The 24,727-nt window shown below is 36.9% G+C and overlaps 1 protein-coding gene across 3 annotated transcripts in view; it reads left to right on the top strand.

Annotated features, from left to right (window-relative positions):
- MAGED1 (MAGE family member D1) overlaps window positions 1-24,727 on the top strand; it is a 55,103-nt gene that overhangs the window by 21,995 nt on the left and 8,381 nt on the right. Inside the window, exon 1 of one of the 3 annotated variants that reach the window (XM_043570716.1) lies at window positions 11,282-11,287. The exons of the other annotated variants lie outside the window; for them this stretch is intronic. The gene's annotated coding sequence lies outside the window, so the exon portion shown is untranslated. Of the gene's footprint in view, window positions 1-11,281; window positions 11,288-24,727 lie in introns of those variants that run through there. 3 annotated transcript variants of the gene reach the window in all.

The raw sequence follows: 24,727 nt of genomic DNA on the forward strand, positions 1-24,727 counted from the left end.
CTCCACATTGGGCTCCATAAAATGGAGTAAAGATTATAAAGAGTTTATCCTGTAACTCCCTTTGAATAGGGATTACCGCTAATCTTGGAAGATTTTATTAATAACAAAATTATGCTCTCAGATGCCCATCCTAACCATTTCTTATGGCTTAGGCAATTTGGTGTAGTATAGAGAACACAGAGTCTGGGGTTGGCTAGGACAGTTCATCATCAGGAAGTAAGGAAGAGCGGTCTAATTCTAAAAATGACTGAGTAGGAATGGAAGACAGACAGATGTGCTGACAGCCTTAGAAACAGAGCCAGATCATTTTAGTTATTGTAACTAGACAAGCCAAAATAAACAGACTCTAGTCCACAAGAAGTAGAGACTAGGGTATATGCTATGATTTTCTCCTTGGATGGGTATAGATACAGGTTGCTTGTCTATCACCCAGTATTCAGAAGAACTGCTACTTGAAATTGCCACAGGAATAGTCATTGTCCTAGCATTCAAAGATTGGTGTGACTTCCAGAAACTCAAGGTACAAAAAATGATAGCAAATTGATTTTTATATCCTCTCACTCTGAGGAGGCAGCATGGTACAGCAGAAAGTATCCAGGTTCTAGAACCAGATATACCTAGGTTTAATTCCCAACTTGACCACTTTCAGCTGTGTGGCCCAGGTTACATTAATAATCTCTCTGAGTCTCAGGTTGTTTATTTTTTAGGTCAGGATATTAATACCACATGAAGTTGTAAAGATTCAAAGGATTATAAGGGATATAAAGTGTCTAGTACATTGTCTGCCACATAGCACACACTTAGTGAATGTTTGCTATTATTTTTGTTAGTTCTGCCAGGGCTTCAACCCTCTACAATACAGACCTCCCTCACCCCAGTGCTTTACAGCTGTGTTGAAATATTAATCACTTTGGACCATGGGGCTTCTGCTAACTTATGTGGTACCTTTGTGTAAATTGGAAGATGGTACCACTTTTTAAAAACACTTTATTACTACCTGTTAGAAAAAAACGTCATAATCAATACAAGTATCTATTGATGTGTGTAGTGTGAATGATATTCTGCAGAATCATATGATGCAACATTAGCACAATCTGCATTTGGTATGCTAAATAATGGACCTCCAAAAATGTCTGCCTCTTAATCCCCAGAGCCTGAATATGAACCTGATGTATCTGATGTGTACCTGAAATGGTAAAAGGGACTTTGCAGATAGATTAAGTGAAGGATTTTGTGATGCAGAGATTATTCTGGATTGTTAGGGTGGCCCAATGCAATCACAAGGATCCTTATAAGAAAGAGGCAAGAGGGTCAGGGTTCTAGAGAGAAGATGTGATGAGGACAGAAGCAGAGGTGAGAGAGGAAGGAAGATGCTAAGTTGCTGGCTTTGATGATGAAGAAAGGGGCCATGAACCAAGAAATGTAGACACTTGCTAGAAATTAGGAAAAGCAAGGAAATGGATTCTTCTTTAGAGCTACCAGAAGGAATCTAGCTTTGTGAACCCATTTTAGACTTCTGACTTCAAGAACTGTAATAAAGTAAGTTCATACTGCTTTAAGCCACTAAGTTTGTGGTAATTTGTTGTGGGAATAAGAAACGAATTCACTGCGCAGGCAGCCCAGTTTGCCTGGAACTTCCAGGCAAGTTATTTCTGGTCATGAACAATCTTATGCAGTATACCCCATGTGCTCTATACAAATAATCATTGTATTTATATATTATGGATTTTGGTACTTGGAAAAGTGCCCCTGATAGATTGTTTTTCATTTGAGAAAGAGGTTTTTAGTCTCTTCTATACTTTCCTGGAGGGTCTGGATGCAGAAGGAATGAAGACGATAAATTGATCCATTGTTTCTCCCAAGTGTGATAGGCCTGTTACCTGGTTTCGCAGATGTAGCACTTTGCTTATTAGGTTTCTGATCCATAAAGATGAATATTTTCTGAATGAGTTGATAAAACTGAAGTATTAATCAGAATACCAATATGTGGGGTGTTTGTCTCCTCTTATGACACAATGTCTCTTCAGTGGACATTGCTGGATGCACATGGACAGAATTTACCTCCCAATACCAATTTTTGCTACAACATTCCTTTGTTATTTGTGCCATTGCTATAGTTATACTGTTCCGAAGGTTGTTTAGAAGATACTGTACCTAATCCCATGTTAATTCTCTTAGATCAAGTCTGATTATTATTGAGGCATGCCATTGTGGCAGCTTACACTCCAGCAAGAGAAATAAATTTTATATCTGTGCCAATTCCAGCACATTGAAGTAGGTTTTCATAGTATGCTGTCTTGAGAATGATTCTGAGGTGCAGGGGGACAATACTGTGGTTGATTACTAATGTCTGCCATAGATGTGAGAATGACGTCAGACTAGCCTCATACATTACATCCTCATGATGACTCTTAGTCATCAGAAACATTTATTTGTTAAGCATCTTCTCTATACGAGGCACTGTAATAGATATTTTGAATAGAGATATGAATAAGACATGCTTCTGGTCCCAAAGGAGCTGATATTAGTAGAAGAGACATGTAAACAAATTATATTACACGTTTGATAAAAAAAAAAAAAAACAAAACAAAACAAATAGAATGTGTTAGAGACACAAAGGAGGAAACAGTTAATTCCAGTGAGGGAGAATGCTCCAGAAAGAAATTAATGCTTAGGTTAAATATTGAAAGGTGTGTTCATGTTGTCCATTTTACCTGCTGGGGTTGAGGAATAGAAGAGAGTCAGTCATTCCAAGCAATGATGGTAGGAGCAAAGAAACATTATATGAAACAACTCTGTTGTTTACAGTATGTTTACGGTATGTTTAAGAAGCTAAGTATAGTTGGAACATAGAAAGTGAGAGAGGATGTAATGAAAAGGAGCTCATGGTTAGATCAGGGAGATCCTTGAATGCTATACTAAGAACAGTGGGGAGATATTTGGAGATTTTAATCAAGGGATTAACAGGATCAGATTTGCATTTTAGAAATATCCAGTGGAGGGGCGCCTGGGTGGCTCAGTTGGTTAAGCGTCCGACTTCGGCTCAGGTCATGATTTCATGGTTCATGAGTTCGGGCCCCGCGTTGGCTCTGTGTTGACAGCTCAGAGCCTAGAGCCTGCATTGGAACCTGTGACTTCTTTCTCTCCCCTCTCCTGTTCACACTCTGTCTTTCTCTGTCTCTCAAAAAATAAATAAATGTTAAAAAAATTTTAAACAAACAAAAAAGAAATATCCAGTGGATGAGAATGTAATGGATAGACTGGAAAAGACAGAACTGGGTACAGGGAGACTAAATCAGAGGCTATTACAGAAGAGGAGAGGTGTTGAAGCCTGAATTAAGGCAATGTGTATACATATGAGAAATTAAGAACTCAGGATATAGAGGGGTCAGTGGAGAAGAAGGAATCTAGGATGATCCTAAATTTTCTTTCTACCTTAGTTGAGAAGATGTAAAAGCCATTCCATGAGCTGGAGAACTTAGAATGAGGAGCAGATTTGGGGGGCAGAAGGTGGGATGATGAGCTTAATTTTGAACACACAAAGTCTCGAGCACCTTCAATGTGTCCATGAGGAATTATCCAGTAGGCAGTCAGAAATTTATTCTACTGCTGTGTGGCAAGTGAGATTACAGACAGACTTGGAGGTCATCAAGCATAGAGGTGGTAGTTTTAAGGTATGAATGAGATTGCTTCAGGGAAGTTTGTGGAGTGAGGGGAAAAAAGGAGAAGGAGGGTGGGGGAGTAGTGCAGAATCCCAGAAACAGGCATTTTAAGGGAGTGTAATCCTAGCTGAAAAAGATGTGGGAAAGGTAGGAGGGGAACCAGAGAAACTATTGCATTCTAGTGTGCCCTCTTGTGGTGGTCTGAGGTTTTTTTTCCCCCAGAATAAATATCCCCTTTGCTCTCTTCAGTTTCCAGTCTTCCCTGTCCCTGACTAATTTGGATTCATAATTCCCAGCCTTACTCTACCTGTAAAACTGGGGCTACCAGGTTCTCTGGCAGTCACTTCCAAAGTGTAAAACACCCCATTAACTGCTACAATGTAAGAGCGATTTGGAACACCCCCCTGCAAAAGAGCAAACATTGGAGGGTTCCTCAGTTTCTACATTTATATGATACCCACCTCTTTTGTCTGTTCTACTGGCCATATTAATTTCAGTAAATCCAAGTTCTCATTACATCCCCTTCCTTTACAATTAAATAGCTCCCTTTATAACTAAAATGTATTTATTTTATTATTTTTAGTATAGAAGGTATATATTCTATATTATAGTAAGACCTATATATGGTTTAAAAACCAAATAGTAACAAAAAATTATAGTGTTCAGCTTCACCTTTTCCCACCAGCCAGGCTCAAATACCTGAAGTAGCCAGTTTTGAAATATATTAGCTATTTATTTTTCTTTTTTTAAATCTCAATAATGCTAAACAATATGGCTATACCGGCATGGCTTGGAGATACTGAGGGTTCAGTTCCAGACAACTGCGACACAGTGAATATTTTAATAAAGTGAGTCAAATGAATTTTTTTTTGTTTTCCCAATGCATGTAAAAGTTATGTTTACACTATACTGTAGTCCATTAAGTGTACAATAACATGTCTACAAAAACAATGTACAGACCTTAATTGAAAAATACTTTATTGCTAAAAATGCGGACCATCATCTGAGCTTTGAGTGAGTTGTAATCACAGATCACCACAATAAATATAATAATAATAAAGTTTGAAATACTGTGAGAATTACCAAAATGTAACACAGAGACACACAGCAAATGCTGTTGGAAAAATGGTGCCAACAGAATTGATCGATGCAGAGTTGCCACAATTCTTCAGCTTGTAAAAAATGCAACTCTCTGTGAAACTCAATAAAGCAAAGTGCAGTAAAACAAAATATGCTATATAGTGTTTATTGAGTTATTTCAGATATTAGCTGTTGATTTCCCATTATGATAGATGAAGATTAAACTCTCACTCTTTCTCTTCCACTTCTCTTTTTCATCCTTCTAATATAGTTATAGCATGTATTTTGGTTAATGATAATGTTTATATTGTGATTGTGCAAACACTGTACACTAAAGAGACAAGTAGTTAATTGTGGTTACATTTCTCTTGTACACTTTTTCGTCATTTCTAGAGATAATAACTGCTTTTCACTTCCATATTTTAATATATTCCTATCTTTTCCATCATATCTATCATGTCTGGGTTTTTTTTTTTTTTCAACATGCTCAAGTAAGTTAGCTTATCTAAAAAATGCTTTTCTGGAAATCCCCTTTTTAGAGCTTTATGTTCTGCTCCAATCTTCTGGACTATTTCCATTCCTGGTTCCTAGAAGCTTTTAGGCTTTCCACTTTATCATCGATATTCTGAAATTTCATAGTGATGTGCAGACTTTGTATCCTATTGTGCTGGACACACAGTAGACTCTCAGGCTCTAGAAATTTTTATTATTTCTTTTTATAATTTCTGAGCTCCATAAGGACAGTGATTTTTATCTATTTTATTTATTTCCGTGTCCCCAGCACCTGAATAATAACAATGCCTGATTCATGATAGGCACATATAATTTTTTGAGTTAATTAATTGCTATTTACATTTAAAATAATATAAAGTAATACCAATAAATCCCCTAGCCAGGGCAAGTAATAGAATATTAGTGGTACCTTAGTGCCCCCCTCCCCAGCATATGCCTTTCTCCAGTCATACACCTATCTGCCTCCACCTAGAGGTAGCAACTACTCTGGCTGTTGTATTAATAACCCTCTTGGTTTTCTTGTAGTTTTATCACCTATATGTGTTATAGATGATATTATAAATTACATATTGTTCAGTTTTTAGAAATTGAAAAGCAAGCACAAATCTAGTTGCATGAGGAAAAGATAATATTGCCCCTATTAAAGTCTTCCAGGAAAACAGGTTTTGGGTCAAAAACTGACTTCAGCTTCTCTGAGAATTTAATAAAGCCATTTCTGGGAAAATGAGTGAATTATATCATGAAGTTTGGTGTTACTGATGAAAATCCTATGGTCCATCTAATTTACTTTTTCTGTTGTAAGTAATTTTTTCTTTCTATCTGTTAGTTTGTAAAATGCTTTCTTTATTCTTTATTTAGTTCAGGAATTTGATCAGGGTATGCCTAAGTGTTTCTTAGAATATAAGCTCCGTGAAGGTAGGGATTTTTGTCTGTTTTGTTCACTGATATATCTAAAATGCCTAGAACAGTGCCAGACACATAAATAATAGATCCTTGTTAAATGTATTGATTAAATTAATATGTGGAAGCATAAATTAATAGATGTATGGGTGAATGGATAAATAAATCAATCTTGTCTGCAATTCAGAGGGCCCTTTCTTTAGCTTAGGGAAATTTTCTTCTCTCATTTTCTTAATATGACTTCTCTTCCCAAGTCTTTTTTCTCACTCCACAATCCACCCACCCATATTCACATGGTAGGTCCCTAAATATCTTGTCCCTCATTGACTCTGTTCCTTTATTATTATTATTATTATTATTATTATTATTATTTTATCATTATTTCAGTGATTTGGTATAAATCTTGCATTTAATTTTCTAGTCCAATAATTCAGAGCTCATTAGTGACCCATCATTTTTCATTTTATTATTTATTTAAAACATTTAAAAATTTTTTTTTCTTTTTTCAACGTTTTATTTATTTTTGGGACAGAGAGAGACAGAGCATGAACGGGGGAGGGGCAGAGAGAGAGGGAGACACAGAGTCGGAAACAGGCTCCAGGCTCTGAGCCATCAGCCCAGAGCCCGACGCGGGGCTCGAACTCACAGACCGCGAGATCGTGACCCGGCTGAAGTCGGACGCTTAACTGACTGCGCCACCCAGGCGCCCCTATTTAAAACATTTTAAAACTTTGAGCTTTCAGAAAGTTTTTGATATGTGTGTGCCGTACTTGACTTTCTTTAGGTGGTTTTTATTACCCTTTAGTCAGGTCTTCACATATCTTGTCTAATAGTTTTATTTCCCTTTGACTGCTAAGATATAATTTTGTTTATATGTTTGTTTTTATGAATGATAACTTTGTAAGCCCTGATGTAGATTGAAAAAGGCGTATTTAGGTCAGTACCGCTAGAACACCAACTGTATGTAAGTATGAAAAGTGTTCTATACAAAAGATATCACATATGAATTTTAAACCTCACACCATTGTATTTCCAGAGAACAGTTGGCATTTCTTTACAACACTGATTGTCCCAGTGTAGAACTGAAAATTCCAAGATTTGGGCCTAGTCACCTTGGACACAAATTGTACTCTGAAATGCTGTTCTTTAACTGAGAGCAGACAAGCACAATATTTAAGTTTGTATGCAAGGGCTCAAAAGCTAGCGCAAAGCTAACAAGCAAAAAAGAAAGAATTGAAATGACTGTTAGATCTAAATTTTCAGAGAACCTGTTAACATGAGTATCCTATCAAACTAAATTCCAGTTTTTTATTAAAAGATTTTTAACCCCGGGGCACATGGGTGGCTCAGTTGGTTGAGCATCTGACTCTTGATGTAGGCTGAGGTCATGATCTTATAGTTCATGGGTTTGAGCCCTGTGTTGGGCTTTGCGCTGTCAGCACAGAGCCTGCTTGGTATTCTCTGTCTCCCTCTCTTTCTGCCCCTGTCTTGCTAGCTCCCCCTCTCTCAAAAATAAATAAACATTTAAAAAAATAAAAGGTTTTTTACGCCTTAAGAAATGGTTCACATTGATCTTTCTTTAATAAGGCTTCCATACATCTGGATGAATATCTAAATCCCGATATTCCATATAAAGATTTGCTGTCCCATCCCATGACAGAGCTCTTGGCTTCACCCTCCTAGGACTTAACAGTATGGCCAAGGAAGATAAGTCCAGTTGGTGCCTGTTCCCCACCATCCTGATTAATTAGGTAGCACCTACTGTACAATGGTAACTACTTCACATTCTGGACTCCCTAATCCAGAGGAATTGGGAGCCTCCAGGTGGTGGACATACAGTTTCCTTGCTTAGACCTAATCTTAATTGCTGCCAAGTGTTTGTCTAAGTGCTAATCAAAAACAAACTTCACTTGGAAACTCCTCTGTGTTAAAACCTGGATAAAGCCAGTAAAGAGAATTTCCATGATTTCAATGGTCCACATTGTGTGGGAATTATAAAGGACCAATAAAAAAACACTTGTCTTCCCTTCCTAGGTTCAGAACCAATTGAAATATAAATTTAAGAATCAGATAGATGGAGACCGAAGTATCATCTTCATTACTAATAAAGATGGTTGGAGAAGATGGTTTTAGTGTGGACTCTCTAATGCTGGACTCCAGAATTAGGCAGACTTACCTAGGCAATTACAAGCAATGCTGAAAAACAGAGACTCCAGGCCAAAAGTAGGCCCCTTATTGCATGGCAAGGAGCTGATCAGAATGCATGTTCTCTATAGGCATTCAGACTCCTGGGAGAAAAGCAGAGAGCAAGGGCCTGAGCCAAGTACATTCAGATATTTCTCTCAAACATACTAATCTTACAACTCATTCTTCCTCACTTGGGCAGAAAAGAAGGAGTGCTAATCTACTTGAAGTTCTTCCACATGGAAACATGAGAAGTAAAGATTAAGTGTTCCCTCTAACACAGCTCAGTGATAAATTCAGTATTGCCATTTGCTTGAAGCTGTCTGTCTCTTCAGGACCAAAAATATCACAATTTTGCTATAACAAAAAAAGCTATTAGGATATTTTAGGAAGACTTAAGTACAGTGCAGAGAGCTTAATTGCATAGATCATAATTAAAGATACATCAGCGAAGTATTTAAAAAAGCCTCATCTAAATGCTGTAACAAAATATGAATAAATTCTGCTTAAAGGCAAATGTACCAAAAAGAATCCATTCACAACTATTTGCCAAGTAGGAATACTAAATATTGTACCTTTTGAGCATGATATGTGCCTCTACTTACTAGAGTTCTGAAATGAGGCTTCAGGTTAGAAATTTCTCTATATTATCTGAGTTCATGTAATATCCACATGTTGGGGACAATGGAAGGGAGAAAAGAGAAAATGAGGAGTTTTCAGGGATGGGCACAATGTGTAAAATTGTAGATGATCTGGGCCATGTGTTTGATGCAGAGATAGGGAGAGTATTGAATGACAGTGGGATAGTGGGAGTGATGTGAGCAAGGTATGTGTGATAGTCATGGCATTGGGGACAGTGTGAATAATGGGGGAGAATAGTATGAAGTCACTTTGAAAATGAAAGGGGAGCAATGTGAATAATAGTGACAGGACAAGATCAGAATGTATGTGATAATGGGTAGTTATGGTCACAGTGTTGTGTGTCATACTGTGGAAGATGAGAATTGTGTGTGTGTGTGTGTGTGTGTGTGTATGTGTGTGTGTGTGCTTGTGTGAGAATGTGAGGAGGGAGAGAGAATAGTGGGAAAGGACACAATGAGAGAGTGGGATTATTGTGTTTAAAAATTGATGGGGTATTTCAGGTAGTAATAGGAGGATTTATAAAGACAGTGGGTGGAATGGGGAAAGTTTATGGGTTGGTAGAAGACAGATATATAGTGGAAGTGATAGGGTTAGTGTTTGTGTGTGTGATGCTGGGAAAAATGAGAAGTGTATCTACTTTTGGGAGCAGATAGGTGCAGTGAGTATGAGTGATAAGGGGAAATGGAAAAGCGTTGTGATAATTTGGAATGTGGACATCATGAGTGTCTGGGGTTGTTGAATAAAGTATATGATGGGAAAATGCAGAGTTTCGTATGTCAGTGAGGAACAGGAAGAGTATGTGTGTGACAGTAGAGGTGACATGGGTATTGGTTGTGAGTGTGTATGATAGGGAGATGGCATGAGCATGTGGGAAAAATTTGGTAGATGATGAAGGTTTTATAGTGGGGATATGGACTATGTATGATAGTGGGTGTGGTTAGAAACTGTTAGTGTAGGGATTGAGTGATTGTAGGTGTGATTGTGAATGATGTTGGTATGTGTGACAGTGGGGGGATGATTAGAACTAGTTGTATTTGACAGTGAGAGTCATGGTACTGTATAGACATTGTGTATGTGATAGTACAGGATAGGACTGTACATACAAAAATGAAAGTAATAGAGATAGTGTGCATGCTCGTGGGATAGTTTGGGGAATTGGGACAGTGTAGAGAGATCATAAGTCATAAATCATAGTCATTATAAGTCATAGAGGGAATCATGTGTGAATAAAATAGTTAAAGACCGTGTGTGTGAGAGTGAATGAGAGAGACAGAAATTTTTCATGTTTTGTGATGGGCATTTGGAATTGCATTTGGATATATAAGTAACAAATCTGAAAATGAATTGTTTAAAATGATTAGGGGATATTTTATCTTATCTAAAAACCAGTGAATTGAAGTCCAGGGCCTCCATGATTTCATCAATGTCTCAGGCCTCTCACACATGGTTTCATGATCTTTAGCATGTGGCTCCCATCTTTCAGGTGCCTCATGGTTGTAGGATGCCTTCTACAACTCCATCCGTCATTTCTGTGTTCCAGATAGGATAAGGAAGAGGAGAGGACAAAATACCTTGTCAGTAGAATTAGTCTCCTTTATATGGAGCTTTCCAAAAAATCTTACCCAACAATTTCCACTTATATCCATTGGACAGAAATGTCACATATGGCCACCACTGTCTGCAAGGTGTCTGGGAAATGTAAGTTTATGGCTGAGAATGTTGTCACCTATAATAAAAATCAAGGTTTATTTCGTAAGAAAGAATGTTGGGTAGGATGCAGCCAGTAGAAAAGGAGAATGTTTGCAAATATGGGAGACAATGTACAATTAAAAGATCAGAATCCCATGGGTAACAGATAAAGGCAGGATTCAGGGTATAGGGGCACTATAAGACTGGCACAGTTTCCGATGCTGGTGATACCATGGTAAACAAAAATAACCATGTTTTCTCTGCCCTCATGGAGCTTACTGTCTTGTTATTAAAGACAGACATTAATCACAGACCCAAACATTTGTGAGGCTGACATTGTCAGAAGTGTTGTGAAGTATATGGTTCTGTGAATAGATTTAAAGAGGGTTTGACCTACCCTGGAAGGCCAGTGATGGAGGAAGTGACAATTGAACAGAGACCAGAAGGCAGATTCAGAATTAACTGGTGGAAGGATTGATGGATGGTTGGGATGGAGGAAGAATATCCCCAGAAGAGGAAATGGCATTTAAAAAAGCACTCATATGCTCTATTTGTTTTTAAAATGTATTTTATTTTTATTTCATTTAGAATATTTGCTGTTGTTATGTGTTCTTCAAGTTCACTAATCTTTACTAGTTAATTCCATCCAGAGAATTTTTCATTTTGAATATTATGGTTTTTATTATTAGACATGATTTGCACCTTATTAAATATGTCTCATTTCTCTACCTAACATGACCATTCTTCTAGTTTTTTGCATATAAGGAACACAGTTGTAGTAACTTTTTAAATGAGTTTGTCTGCTAAATATAACCTCTATGTAAGTTGTGGATCAGTTTGGATTTATTTATTTATTTATTTATTTATTTATCTATTTTCCTTACGATGGGTCACATTTTTCTGTTTCGTCACATGCCTGGTTATTTATTTACTTATTTATTTTTGAATGCCAGCCATTATGAACTTTACCTTTTGAATTTTACATTTTGGTGAAATTTTGGTAAATTTTTTACCTTTTGGTGCTAGATATTTTTGTATTATACATCGTCTTGAGGTTTATTATGTGATGTAATTATTTGGTAGCAGTTAAATCTTTTTTGAGTCTTGCTTTTAAGATTTGTTAGGCAGGGCCACAGCAGTGTTTTGCATAAAGCTAATTATTCCAGACTACTGAGGCAAGGCCCTTTTCAATACCCCATACCTCATGAATTATGAGTTTTTCTGTGCTGGATGGTGGGAACAGGTGGGAATAGGCATGATCCCCAGACCTGTTTGATCTTCTGACACTTGTTTCCTCTAATCTTTTCAGGTGGTTCTTTCCCCAGTATTGGATAATTTCCTTATATGTATTAAGTGATCAGTTTTCTGCTGAATACTTGATAGCAATCTTTCAAAATTCTCCAGAATTCTCCTTAAGTGCAGCTCTCTGCTTTTTGGTATTCTGTTCTCTGAACTCTAGCCACCTTGGTCTTTCGGATCTCATCTCTGTCACTTCAACAAAGGAAACCCTCTGGGTTCTGATTGCATTCTCCTTCATTGCACCACAAACTGGAAACTCTCCCAAGTTGTAAAGGCTCACCTCATCTCCCGCCCCCTTCATCTCTCAGGAATCACTATTTTTCACTGACTGATGTCCTATGTCTTAAAAACAATGGTTTCATATCTTTGTCCCTTTGTCCCTTTGTCCCTTTTTTAGTGTTTTTGTCATGTTGGAGGGTAAATCCAGTCCCTAGCTTGCCTCTTAGGAAGATATGTGGTGGAAACTTGTTAGATAATCCTTTCCTTTTCTTTTTCTTTTCCTTTTATCTCCTCCTCCTGTCTTTTCCCTTGAGCTTGCAGATATAAGTGACAGTTTTACTTCTAAAAATTTCATTATCAAGATGAGGAGGAAGAGTGTGAACAAGACAAGAAACATTCAAAATCAGGGATTTGGAGAAGATTTTGGATCACAGGGAGTATGAACACATATTCCAAGGGTAACTCTTCATGACTTCATACTTAAGAAACTTCTGAATATAAAAATAAAGTTAAAGAGGAGATTAACCTCCTTTCAAAGGATGGATGTTTAAGGCTTGCAATAGATACAGGACTTGGCTCCAAGCCAGGGAGCTTCCAAGACTAATAGTAAGTGTTAGGGTAATTGTGCTCTAATCTCCGACAATGTCCTACATGAGAATGAACCCATACATAGGACAGGCAGCCCATGGTGTGGATCACAGGCTTATAGCTTTACCCAATTTCAGAGATTATAAATCACTAAAAAGGTTATGATGGTGAGAAAACATGTATAAAGAACAAAAAGAGCTTTAGCCAGGCTTCATATTTTGTTAACATCAGAAAATTCATCAGTAGAGATAAACCCTACAAATGTAGTGATCGTGGGTCTTTGAACCAGAGTTCAAATGTTAATTCAATATAGTTGAATAAATGGTGAAGGGAACCTATAGGAATGCAGTCAATGTAGAAAAGCCTTTAGGAGCAAGTGAGACTTGAGTTTAAAAGTCACATTCAATATCCTGCTAAATTTGTATTGTTTCTTCATGCTGCAATGACAGAAATAGACTTCTGCCATTGTTTAAACATCAGAACAATTTAGATTTGCATAATTCCCCACTAAGAACAAAATCTTCATAGGTAAGTTACTGAGGAAGCATAGATTATTTTAGGCACTAAGTATGCATTTATGAATTACTTTCCATAAAAATGAATATTTATTTGGCTTTTGAATAGGTAAGGACACCCCTAGCATTTTTTAAAGAATGGAGTAAATGACAGTGGAAAAGAAAGTAATAGTTTGCATGTGTTCCTTGATCAAGAATTCATGAACAAAATTAAGAGGCAAGCCACAACCTAAAATAATGTATTTGCAACAAATATGATAGACGGAAGGTTAATATCTTTAATATTTAAAGAACTCTCACAGAAATAGAAATGACTAAAGAACATTGTAAGTGTGTTCCCCTTCATTAATCATAAAATACAGTTTAAATCAATTAAATATTTTGCCTATCAAATCAGAAAATATTTTTTTTATTTATTTAAAACATTTTTTAACATTTATTTATTTTTGAGAGACGGAGAGAGACAGAGCATGAGCGGGTGAGGGGCAGAGAGAGAGGGAGACACAGAATCCGAAGCAGGCTCCAGGTTCTGAGCTGTCAGCACAGAGCCTGACGTGGGGCTCAAACCCATGAACTGTGAGATCATGACATGAGCTGAAGTCAGACGCTTAACCAACTGAGCCACCCAGGTGCCCCAGGAAAGATATTTTTAAAACATATTTAATATGATCAAGGGTACATGTGAACTCATATGCATTACTAGTGTTGATAAAACTTTCTGGAAAGCATTTTGGTATTGAATAACAGCCTTAAAATAGTTTATACCCCTTTGACCTAGTAATTCCATTTCTAATAATATGCTATAAGGAAATAATTGGAGATATGCACAGAGCTTTGTGTGGAAAAAAATCACCACAGTGATAATCTAACGAACAAAAATAAATGGAAGCAACACCCTGTTAATCAGCTGAGTAGGTAAATTTATATAATGGGATATTATATAATTATAAAGAAGTTTGCAAAGGCTTTTTAATGTCTTGGGAAATCTTATGTCTGAATAATTGTTATGTAACATTATCCGCTAAAAACAATCTCAGGTGCAGCATATTAATTATCATTGTCCATGTGGAGAGGTGTGTGTGCAATGTTGGAATTGGTATGGACCATTTTCCCAGTGTTTTTCAGTTGATCCTCGTTTCATAAAATGAAATCAGAAAATGCCATAAGCTGAAGTGTGTGATGACTTAAGTCCAGCTCCCTACCTGTTACAGTTGTTGGTAATGTTTCATGATTCTCAATTTAGGTTGTTTATAAATTTTATATTGATGGTGAGCATTGAAGATACATATGGAGCTAAGTCATAACCTAGGTATCTAAGAACATTCAGATATACCTGTGGATTTTCCAGTGCACATGACAGAGGGCCTCTAAGTCACAAGATAACAAAGGCTCATATGGTAAGATTTGAAATATCAAACACCCTCAAACTGCATGGAGGTTCTACTTGCAGGCTTCCTCCTCTTGTCTCTTCTGATAATCTTCTGCTTTTTAATGGAATGTTAATTGCTATAGGTTATGGGAGTGAGGAATTAACTGGAAGGGAACAAGGAATTGTTCATTGTGATGGAAGATGTAACCTATTTAAGTTTATGCCAAGATAATTTGATGTAATCTTGAGATGGTACTTTCCCTGCTCTCATGTTGCAAATTGGCATCGAAAACTCAATGAAGTATCTTAAACTTGTGCAAGTCTAACTGGACTCAGTTTTGTTTCCATTTGACTGAGATGCATTAGTCCTTGAAAATAAGTAATGCACGTGTTTTTGCTCATCATTGTTTCCCCAGAATTTATCACAATGCATAGCCACTTAGTAGGCATACTTTAAAATTTCTTTTAAAATTCTTACACATATACAAATAAAGGAGATTATTTAATAATAATTATTTAATAATAATAAAATTTAATAAAGTTAAGTTAGCTCCCACCCAGAAAACGTGAAAGAAGGATTTAAGAATTCTGTAGTGCTCACTTTGAACCACCATAATGTTTTTGTAATTTAATTTTTTTTTCATTTTAATTCCAGTATAGTTAACATACAGTGTAATATTAGTTTCAGGTGTACAATATAGTGATTCAATAATTCTATACATTGTCTGTGCTCATCATAAGTATTTTCTTTAATCATTATCACCTATTTCACCCATTCCCCCACCTACCTCCTCTCTGGTAACCATCAGTTTGTTCTGTATAGCATAAATATATAATATATATATATATATTTTATATATATATATATATATATATATATATATATATATATATATACACACTGCATCTTCTTTATCCATTCATGTATTGATGGACACGTGGGCTGTTGCTTTCATAATTTGGATATCTGCAATAAGCATAGGGGTGCATATATCCCTTTGAATTAGTGTTTTTGTATTTTTTTGATAGATACCCAGTAGGAAGCACCATAATGTTTTATGTTTGGGTCTCAATGTATATAGTACCTATGCAGAAGTTTCAAGAAGGACCCATTATTTCATAGGATTATTCTATCATTGACTTAGAAAAGGGTGTTGTAGTCTCATGCTATGATTTTGGTTTTATTATTTCTTCTTGCATATCTGTTAAATTATGATTTGTATATTATTTATATTATCCAGTGAACTTTTCATCTAAAGTAATGTTTTGGCTTAAAGTATTATGTCTGCTCTTAATACATCATCTTTTGTTTATTGTATGCCATAACTTATTCCATCCTTTTGTTTTTATCCTTGATATATGTTTATGCTTGAGATACTTCTCTTTTGTATTGCATCCAATGGAAAAATGTATTGCATAAATTTCCTTTGATTAAAGCACCACAGAATATCGGTAATTGCAGTTTTGATTTCCTCTTCGAAGGAAAGCTTCATTTATTCCCTCTCCAATGTGCTTCCTGTAAGCTTCATTTATTCCCTTTCCAATGTGCTTCCTGTCTATGTAGTTCCAAGTTTCTGCCCTATACCATTTTCATTCTGTCCCAAGAAAATCTTTTAACATTTCTAGTAGGGTAGATCTACTGGTGGTGAATTCCTTCCGTTTTTGTTTGTCTGAGAAAATATTTCTCCTTCACTTTTAAAGGATACTTCGCTAGATATAGAAATGTAGGGGCACATGGGTGCCTCAGTCAGTTAAGCATCCGACTCTTGATTTCAGCTCAGGTCATAATCCCATGTGGTTTGTGATCAAGTCTCACATCAGGCTCTGTGTGCTGACAGTGTGGAGCCTACTTGAGATTCTCTCTCTCTCTGCCTCTTCCCCACTCATGAGGCTCTTCTCTTTCTCTCTCTCTTTCAAGATAAATAAATAAACTTAAAAAAAGAAGTGTGCATCAGTGTGTTTTTTCTTTAATGTTTTAAAATATTTCCTTCCACTCTCCTTGCTTACATGATTTCTGATGAAAAGCCTTCAGTAATTCTTATCCATGTTTCATTATAAGTAAGATACTTTTTTCTTCTAGTTTCTTTCAAGATTTTCTTTGTCATTGGTCTTCTACAGTTTGAATATGATGTGCCTCAGTGTAAATCTTTTAGTATTTACCTATTTGGTGTTATTTGAGTTTCCTGGATCTATGATTTGTTGCCTTCATTAATTTTGGAAAATTCTTAGCTATTATTATTTGCAGTATTTCTTCTGCCCCATTTTTCTCCCTCTGCATTCCATATATGCATATGTTGCATCTTTTGAAATTATCCCATAGTTCTTAAATGTTCTATTTTTTAAAGTTATTTTTCCTTTTTAACTTTCAGTTTGGGAATTATCTCTTAATCTACCTTTAAGCTTTCCTCAGTTGTGTCATCTACTAATGAGTCCACCAAAGGCATTCTACACTTGTTATGATTTTTTTTCTAGAATTTCCTTTTGATTCTTAGAATTTCCATCACTCTGCTTACTTTACCCATATCCTTGCATGTTTGCTTTTTTATTATTAGATCCTTTAACATATTAATTACAGTGTGTTAAATTCCCTGTCTGATAATTCAAACAGCTCTGTCATATTTGAATCTAATGCTTCCTTTGTCTTTTCAGAATTTTTCTTCTTGCTTTTTGGCGTGCGTTCTAATTTTTTGTTGAAAGCTGGACGTGATGTATTAGGTAATAGGAACTGAGATAGATTGGTCTCTAGTGTCAATCTTGCTAGCAGCTGGGCTTTGTTTAAAGTTTCTTTTAGTATTAGGTGCCAGAGGTTCCATATTCTTCTTGGATCCTTCATTTTGTTTCCTTTCCTGAGTTTGGACTTCCTTAGAGAGTCTTTGTCTTGCAGCTCATTCAGCTATAACCCACTGTTAATACACTTAAGCCCCGTTGGTGTGGTGGTATGGTATAAAAGGGAGTGTTTTATAATATTCCAATTAAGTCTCAGAGTTCTAGTGGGCCTGTGACCTTTACAGGTATTTTTCTTGTGTAGTCCCCCTCTCTGTGCCCCTACCTTAGGTGAGATAGGAAAGCTAGAGGGGGCTGGAGTGAGAAGGATGTCCTTCCTACATGACTCTGGAACAAGGCTCTGGTGGTCCTTTGTCCTGGGAAGTAGGCCTTTGTTATGGAAAAGGCTTTGGGCATACTTCATAAGGATATTCAAAAGGACTCTTTCCCTCTTCCTGCCAGGGCCACAAGGGTGTCTTTTTTGGATCTGCACTGTGAGAACCTGGTGAGATTCCTGGAAATAAACCCCGTGAAAGTGTGTTTGCCCCTAAGACTAGCACTCCCGAGAGTTTCTCACTTTCACTCTAGTCCACATTCAGCCTCCAGCACCTTGTCAAAATTATCAGTTAGGTGTCCCTACAAGTTTATAGCTCTAGTGGCTTCTGTTTCAGGTAAGCATATCTCATTTGTGACTCTGGATTTGCCTATCCCTCATGATTTCAGGACGGTGGTTTGTTCTGAAACCTCATTTCCCTGTTGGGTCCAAGAAAAGTCATTGATATTTAGTTTGTTTAGCTTTTTGTTGTTTTAGTACTTCTTTTCAAGGCTGTTCTTCACATTGATTGTATTGAGAAGAAAAGCAGAGATGAAACAAGGAGTCAGTAGATATTGTGGATTCCTGAAAACCAGAGAAACCTAGGCCCTGTATTTCAGGGGTGGGAAGAAACCCCAGGTAGGTTTGCCAAGATCTTCTAGCAATGTGGCCTTGTGCTTCACTTCCTGGGTAAGGCCAGGAGAGATCAAGACTACAAAATAAAAATAGTTGTGTGGTGTCTATAAGGATTTTGAGCTTTAGGCCTCCCCGCATAGTGTCTCTCAGCTCAGGGTATCATAGGAGTATAAGAATATGTTAGACAAAGACAACATCACAGAGATAAAGAGTCCCCAGCATATGATAGGAGCTGCAGAATATTTCCCATGTATACGAATGGTATATGACACTCTCAGAGAGTAAGACCCCAAGAGGGTTTTGTAGTAATGAATGACGCTTAACTCAACAGCTACCTGGTTGGACAGACATTGGTAAACCAGAGATGACATGAATGCCAGAATGGATATAGTATACTCAACAGTTATCACCCATTCTGATGTTTTGACACTAAGGTCCCATAACTTAAGACACAACCCCAAAGAAAGGGTCGTAAGGAGAACTCCATACTGCTTAAGATTGAGTTTTAACCACTCAAAGGGTCATAAGGAGAACTCCATACTGCTGAAGATTGAGTTTTAACCACTCAATGGATTGGGAAGTTGAAATAGAATTTATAAATTGAGTTACAGAGAAAAACAAAACATATTTCCTGTATACCTGAATTCATCAGATAATATCCATACCTGATGAACGACCAGCAGCAGAGAGTACGTGATAAATGCTGAGTATTCCAAACAAATATATCTATTCAAAACATGGGACACATGGCTCTTACTAATTGAAAACCACAGTGGTCTTACCTCAAGGCAAGAGTGACATCATGTGAGAAATGACTTCTGGCACTTTGATGGGTATCAGATATAAAGAGAACTGGGTATTTGAGGAGAAAAAAGAGGAACTCCTTACATTCAACATTCTTCTCTCTGCAGAATGAAATCTGCCACTAATGAGGTGTCATTCCACATCATTTCTTTTTCTTATCTCTGTCCCTCTTATTCAAACACTTCTCTTTTCTCCCTTATTGTTTATTTCCACTACTCCCTTCTTCCTTATTTTCTTCCTTCTCCTTTCTTATGTTCCTTTCTTCATCTACTTATTAACCTATTTCCTTCCACCTCCCTCTCATGCTCTTCCATCCTATGTCTCTTCTTCCTTCTACATTCTACTTCCTTATTCTCTTTCCTCCTACTTTTTCTATTTCAACTTAATATCTATTCTTTGTCTACTCTCTTATTTCTCCATATCTTCATTATTCCATTTACTTGCAACTACTATTTTCATTCATCTTTTCTCTTATCCCTGTTTTCTTCTTTCCTTCTTCCATCTATTCCTCTTCCTCCCCTCTTTTCAACTTTTCTTTCTCCATTTCTTCCTCTTTTCATGCTCCCTTCTAACAATATGATTGTAGAAAAGAGTGGAATTAAAGTATACTTAAAATGGTAGAGTCAACAGGAGTAGGTGATAGATTAGATTTGTGAATGAGGGAGAGGAAACATTATGAATAACTAAGTAAAATATAAACAGAAACTACTAAATAAGATTTTAAAAACTACTTATAAAAAAGCAATAAACATTCTTAATGGTGAAATGGTAATCATTTCAGGAAAAAGGAAAGGATGTTCCTTATTGAGATTATTACCCAAAATTGTTCCTTGTGTTTTAGCAAATCATATAAGACAATAAGTGCTGTATATATTGTAAAATAAGAGATCAAGTTATCTTTCTTACAGTGTGATTGTACATTAGAAATTCCAATAGTTGTACTTTTTTAAAAACACCAGAATTGAGGACTTCTACTTCCAGCAGGAAGGGGTAAATGGCATAGATGTACTTTCCCCTGGGCATTATATATAAACCAAACACGAGAAGACCTTGAAAGTTATAGATAAGATGGCATACTCTCCAGGGAACTTGCATTCCAAGGAATAACATAGTGGTGAGTTCCCTGGGTTTTCTTTTGGCCTCATATAGCCCAGATCACCTCCTGAAGAAGCTTGCAAACTGGAAACACCAAAGGACATAGACCAAAAAAAAAGAAAACCTCAACATACCTCTGTTCTTTCCATATCTAAAAGACAAAGACAGCACAAGAAGACAAAAAAAAAATAGACAATAACTGCTCTACTCTAGCTAAATATTAGAGGGAGAACTGTGGCCCTATCCCTGCCAGCAAAATCCAATATACAGACCCTATACTTCCACCCTTGCCAGCCTGTAATGGGGTCTCTAATCTTCTGACAGAGTGTCAGAGAAGGGCAAATGGGGAGTGGGAATAGCCCAGTCACCACAATGCCAGAAACCATGTGGGGAGCTTCGATCTCCATCCCTAAAGATGATAATGAGATGCTTCTGCCCCTAGCCAATGAAGTCATGTCAAAAAAAAAAAAAAAAAGGCCTAGTGGAAAATCACCACCCAGCACTAAAAATGATAGACATTTACCATGTAATTAGGTACCCAGGCCTCTTGCAGTCAGACTGATACTAGTAAAACTTTAATATGGAGCTGGTACTTAGCCCTCAATAACAAAGAGCCCCTTGCTCTCAGGTGTCAGTGGAGGCTGAGTGGGAATGTGGACTTCCACCCACATGTGATAAAAGAGAATATTTAAACAAAATTCAGATCCTTATAGCATACTATGCAAAATATCTAGATTCAATTGAAAATGACTCGTTATATTTTTTTTTTTAAATTTTTTTAACGTTTATTTATTTTTGAGACAGTGAGAGACAGAGCATGAACGAGGGAGGGGCAGAGAGAGAGGGAGGCACAGAATTGGAAGCAGGCTCCAGGCTCTGAGCCATCAGCCCAGAGCCTGATGCGGGACTCGAACTCATGGACCGCGAGATCGTGACCTGAGCTGAAGTCGGACGCTTAACCGACTGAGCCACCCAGGCGCCCCATGACTCGTTATATTAAGAACTATGATAATCACAACTTGAATGAGAAAAGACAGTCAATACACACCAACACCAAGAGGACACAGAAATTAGAATCATCTAAAAAGGATTTTAAATAGCCATCCTAAAAGTGTTTCAATGTGCAGTTTGAGCATTCTTAGAACTAAAGGAAAAATAGAAACTCTTTAACAAAGAAACAAAATCTTCCAGGGTGCCTGGGTGGCTCAGTCGGTTAAGCATCCGACTTCGGCTCAGGTCATGATCTCATGGTTCGTGAATTTGAACCCCGTGTCAGGCTCTGTACTGACAGCTCAGAGCCTGGAGCCTGCTTTGGATTCTGTGTCACCCTCTCTCTCTGCCCCTCCACTACTCACGCTCTCTCTCTCTCTCTCTCTCTCTCTGTCAAAAATAAATAAAAATGTTTAATAATTTTAAAACAAAGGAAACAAAATCTTCCAAAGAAATAGAAGATATAATGAAGAATAAAAAAGAAATTTAAGAACTGAAAAATCCTGGGCGCCTGGGTGACTCAGTTAAATGTCTGACTTTGGCTCAGGTCATGATCTCACTGCTCATGGGTTTGAGCGCCATATCAGTCTCTGTGCTCACAGCTCAGAGTCTGGAGCCTGCTTCAAATTCTGTGTCTCCCTCTGTCTCTGTTACTCCCCCACTCATGCTTGCTTTCTCTCTCAAAAATAAATAAACATAAAAAAGAACTGAAAAATCCAATAAATGAACTTTTTAAAAACCTCAGTAGATTACTTCAACAGCAGAACAATATGATGTAAGAATGAATCAATGAACTCTAAGATAGAGCACATTAATGGCTGCTAAGGGTTAAGGATAGTGGAGGGAAGGATGATGAGTGTGAGTGTAAAGGCGTAGTACAGGGAAATCTGTGGGAGTGGAATAGTTCTGTATCTTGACTGCTGTGGTGATTACTATAGAAACCTCCACATGTGATAGAATTAGACATGTATATCATACCAATGCCAATTTCTTGAATTTGATATTGTATTATAGTTATAACTGTGCACATTGGGGAAAGTGGCTGAAGGGGTACTCTTTACTATCTTTGCAATTTCTTGTGAATCTATCATTATTTCAAAAAGTTAAAAAAAATAGAGTAGAATTGATAAAATAATTTGTTAAGAGCATCTGACCCAGCCGTATTTCAAAAATCATGCCATGATTATTAGGGGTGGCTCCCATTACTGCTACCACTGACACTGGATACTAGATGCTTCCCTTGACCCTGCTACCAATGCCGCTCCTAGAAACTGGATTTTCTTGTGGCTACAGATATGGCATTGAATTCCATCATTGCATCTTTGAATCACTCCTTACAGACTGTTAGGTTGGAGTTGTGACTATTTATGCAGTAAAAGAATTGACTCCACAGGTGTGTGGGGTATACAAACCCTGGCATTCCAAAACAAAATTGTCTGTACATTCCAAATAAAGGTCTGGCTCTTGACAAGCTCCTGGGGCATAAACCTCTAATTTTGTAATATCCTGCCTGATTAGACTTTTTGTTCACCTGGGGCTTGGGCCACACCAGATAGTTTACGTTAACAATGTAATTTATAGTGGGCCTTGGTCCTTGTGGTATTATATATTGGCTTGTGACCTTGTGGTACCTCTGCACAGGCTGGAGACCGAGTAACTAAGGTCAGCCACACAAGTGTCCCATGCCTACCTGACCCCCGCCCCCTTAAAATCCCAGCTCAGGCAAACTTCCCTGGTTGCCACATACCTCACTGGGAGATTTGAGCATGGGCCATACAACTCCACTGAGAAAAGACAACGGAATCTTATGCCTGGTTTCTCATGGAGTCTTTCCTGTGCACTTTTTAGTTTTGTTGATTTAAAATCAGTATCCTTTCACTGTAATAAATAAATAAAAATTTCAAGACCCTACCACAGTGGTAAATCCTACACCACGTTCTCTTGGCTGTTGAGAGAATGTGAAAAAGTGAATATCTGGCCTTTATGTCGAACTGTTATGTAATATAAATTATATACATAGTATTTCCTTACTAAAATGTGAAAAAATAATTGAAATATATCTAGTCCTAAGGGTTTTCAATAAGCATCTGTAAGGCTGTATAAAGAAGTCCAAAAAATAAGACAGACAATACAAAATAAATAGGTAAAAGACTTGCACAGTTACTTTACAAAAGAAATCTAATCAGTCCACTAATATATGAATATGTGTTTCACTGCTTACATGAGAAATGTAAATTAAAACCAGAGGAGATACCAATAAAATACACATCACATTGGCAAAAAGTTGGAAAAGTCTTCATATTACCAAGCACTGTAGAGTATGCCAGTCTTTCTCCCAGGCATCTGGTCACAGGAATGAAAAACATTAAACATAAAATACAAGAATATATGTAACAAATATCTAATTGCAATGTTTGTATGTATGTGCCCCTGAAACTAGAATGACCATCAGTGGGGAAATGGTTGACTACATTGGAGTACATCCCTGTCATGGAATATTATGCAGCAATGTAAAAGAATGAATTTGGTAGATTAGCATTAACTAATAAAATAACTCTGATGCATTTAAAGTGTATATGATCTTAATTTTGTAAAACAGTAAAAAATGACTTTTTGACCATGGAAAAATATAAAAATGGCTGTTAAAATGTATGTTTGGCAGATGAAGGTAGAGGTGAAAGGAATGGGAGGCAATAAGCAAAAGAATGCAATTTAAAACATTTATAGCATACATATAATCCCATTTATGTAAATATATACGCATGGAGTGTTACATGAAAAGGTAGCATCAAAATCTTAATAGCAGTTATCTCAGGGTGGTGCCATTGGGAGTGATGTTTACTTAATTTCTAAAATATTTGAGTAATGTTTAAATTTTTAATGAAAAATATGCATTATTTGTATAATGAGGAAAAGTAAGTGAATTCATCACAGGAAAGAAAAAAAAAAATGCCTCTCAGGTTTCTTGCTTGAGCAACAGGGTGGATGGTGGGATTTATTCATTCATTAACAAACATTTTTTAGCATACAAAATATACCAGTTATCATTGTAGATACAGGGGATACAGCAACGAATAAAACAAAAATTCATCTCCCTAAAAGGCTTTTATTCTAATTGGGGGAGTGGCATGACTAAAGGAGAAACACACTGTGTTTGAGGAAGAGGATATATGCAAAGGAATCAGTTTGAGACCTGTTCAATTTGAAAATATTAAGGGTTATCCAATTGCAGAAGTGAGGCAGACAGTTGGATTATGGATCTAGAATTCATAGGCCAAGTCAAGACTGGAGATACAGATACAGAAGCAGATAGCATTCAAAATGGTGTTTCAGACCTTCTTTCCTGAGTCTGATCACGTACCACTGCAGACACTTTACAGAGGAAGTGCTGAGAAAAAACAGGCAGCTGACAGGGGAGGTTGCTATGCAACAGATGAGGAAAGTCATCCAGCCAGGCAGAATTGAT

Source organism: Prionailurus bengalensis, chromosome X, assembly GCF_016509475.1.
Source record: "Prionailurus bengalensis isolate Pbe53 chromosome X, Fcat_Pben_1.1_paternal_pri, whole genome shotgun sequence".
NCBI classification, from domain to species: Eukaryota; Metazoa; Chordata; class Mammalia; order Carnivora; family Felidae; genus Prionailurus; species Prionailurus bengalensis.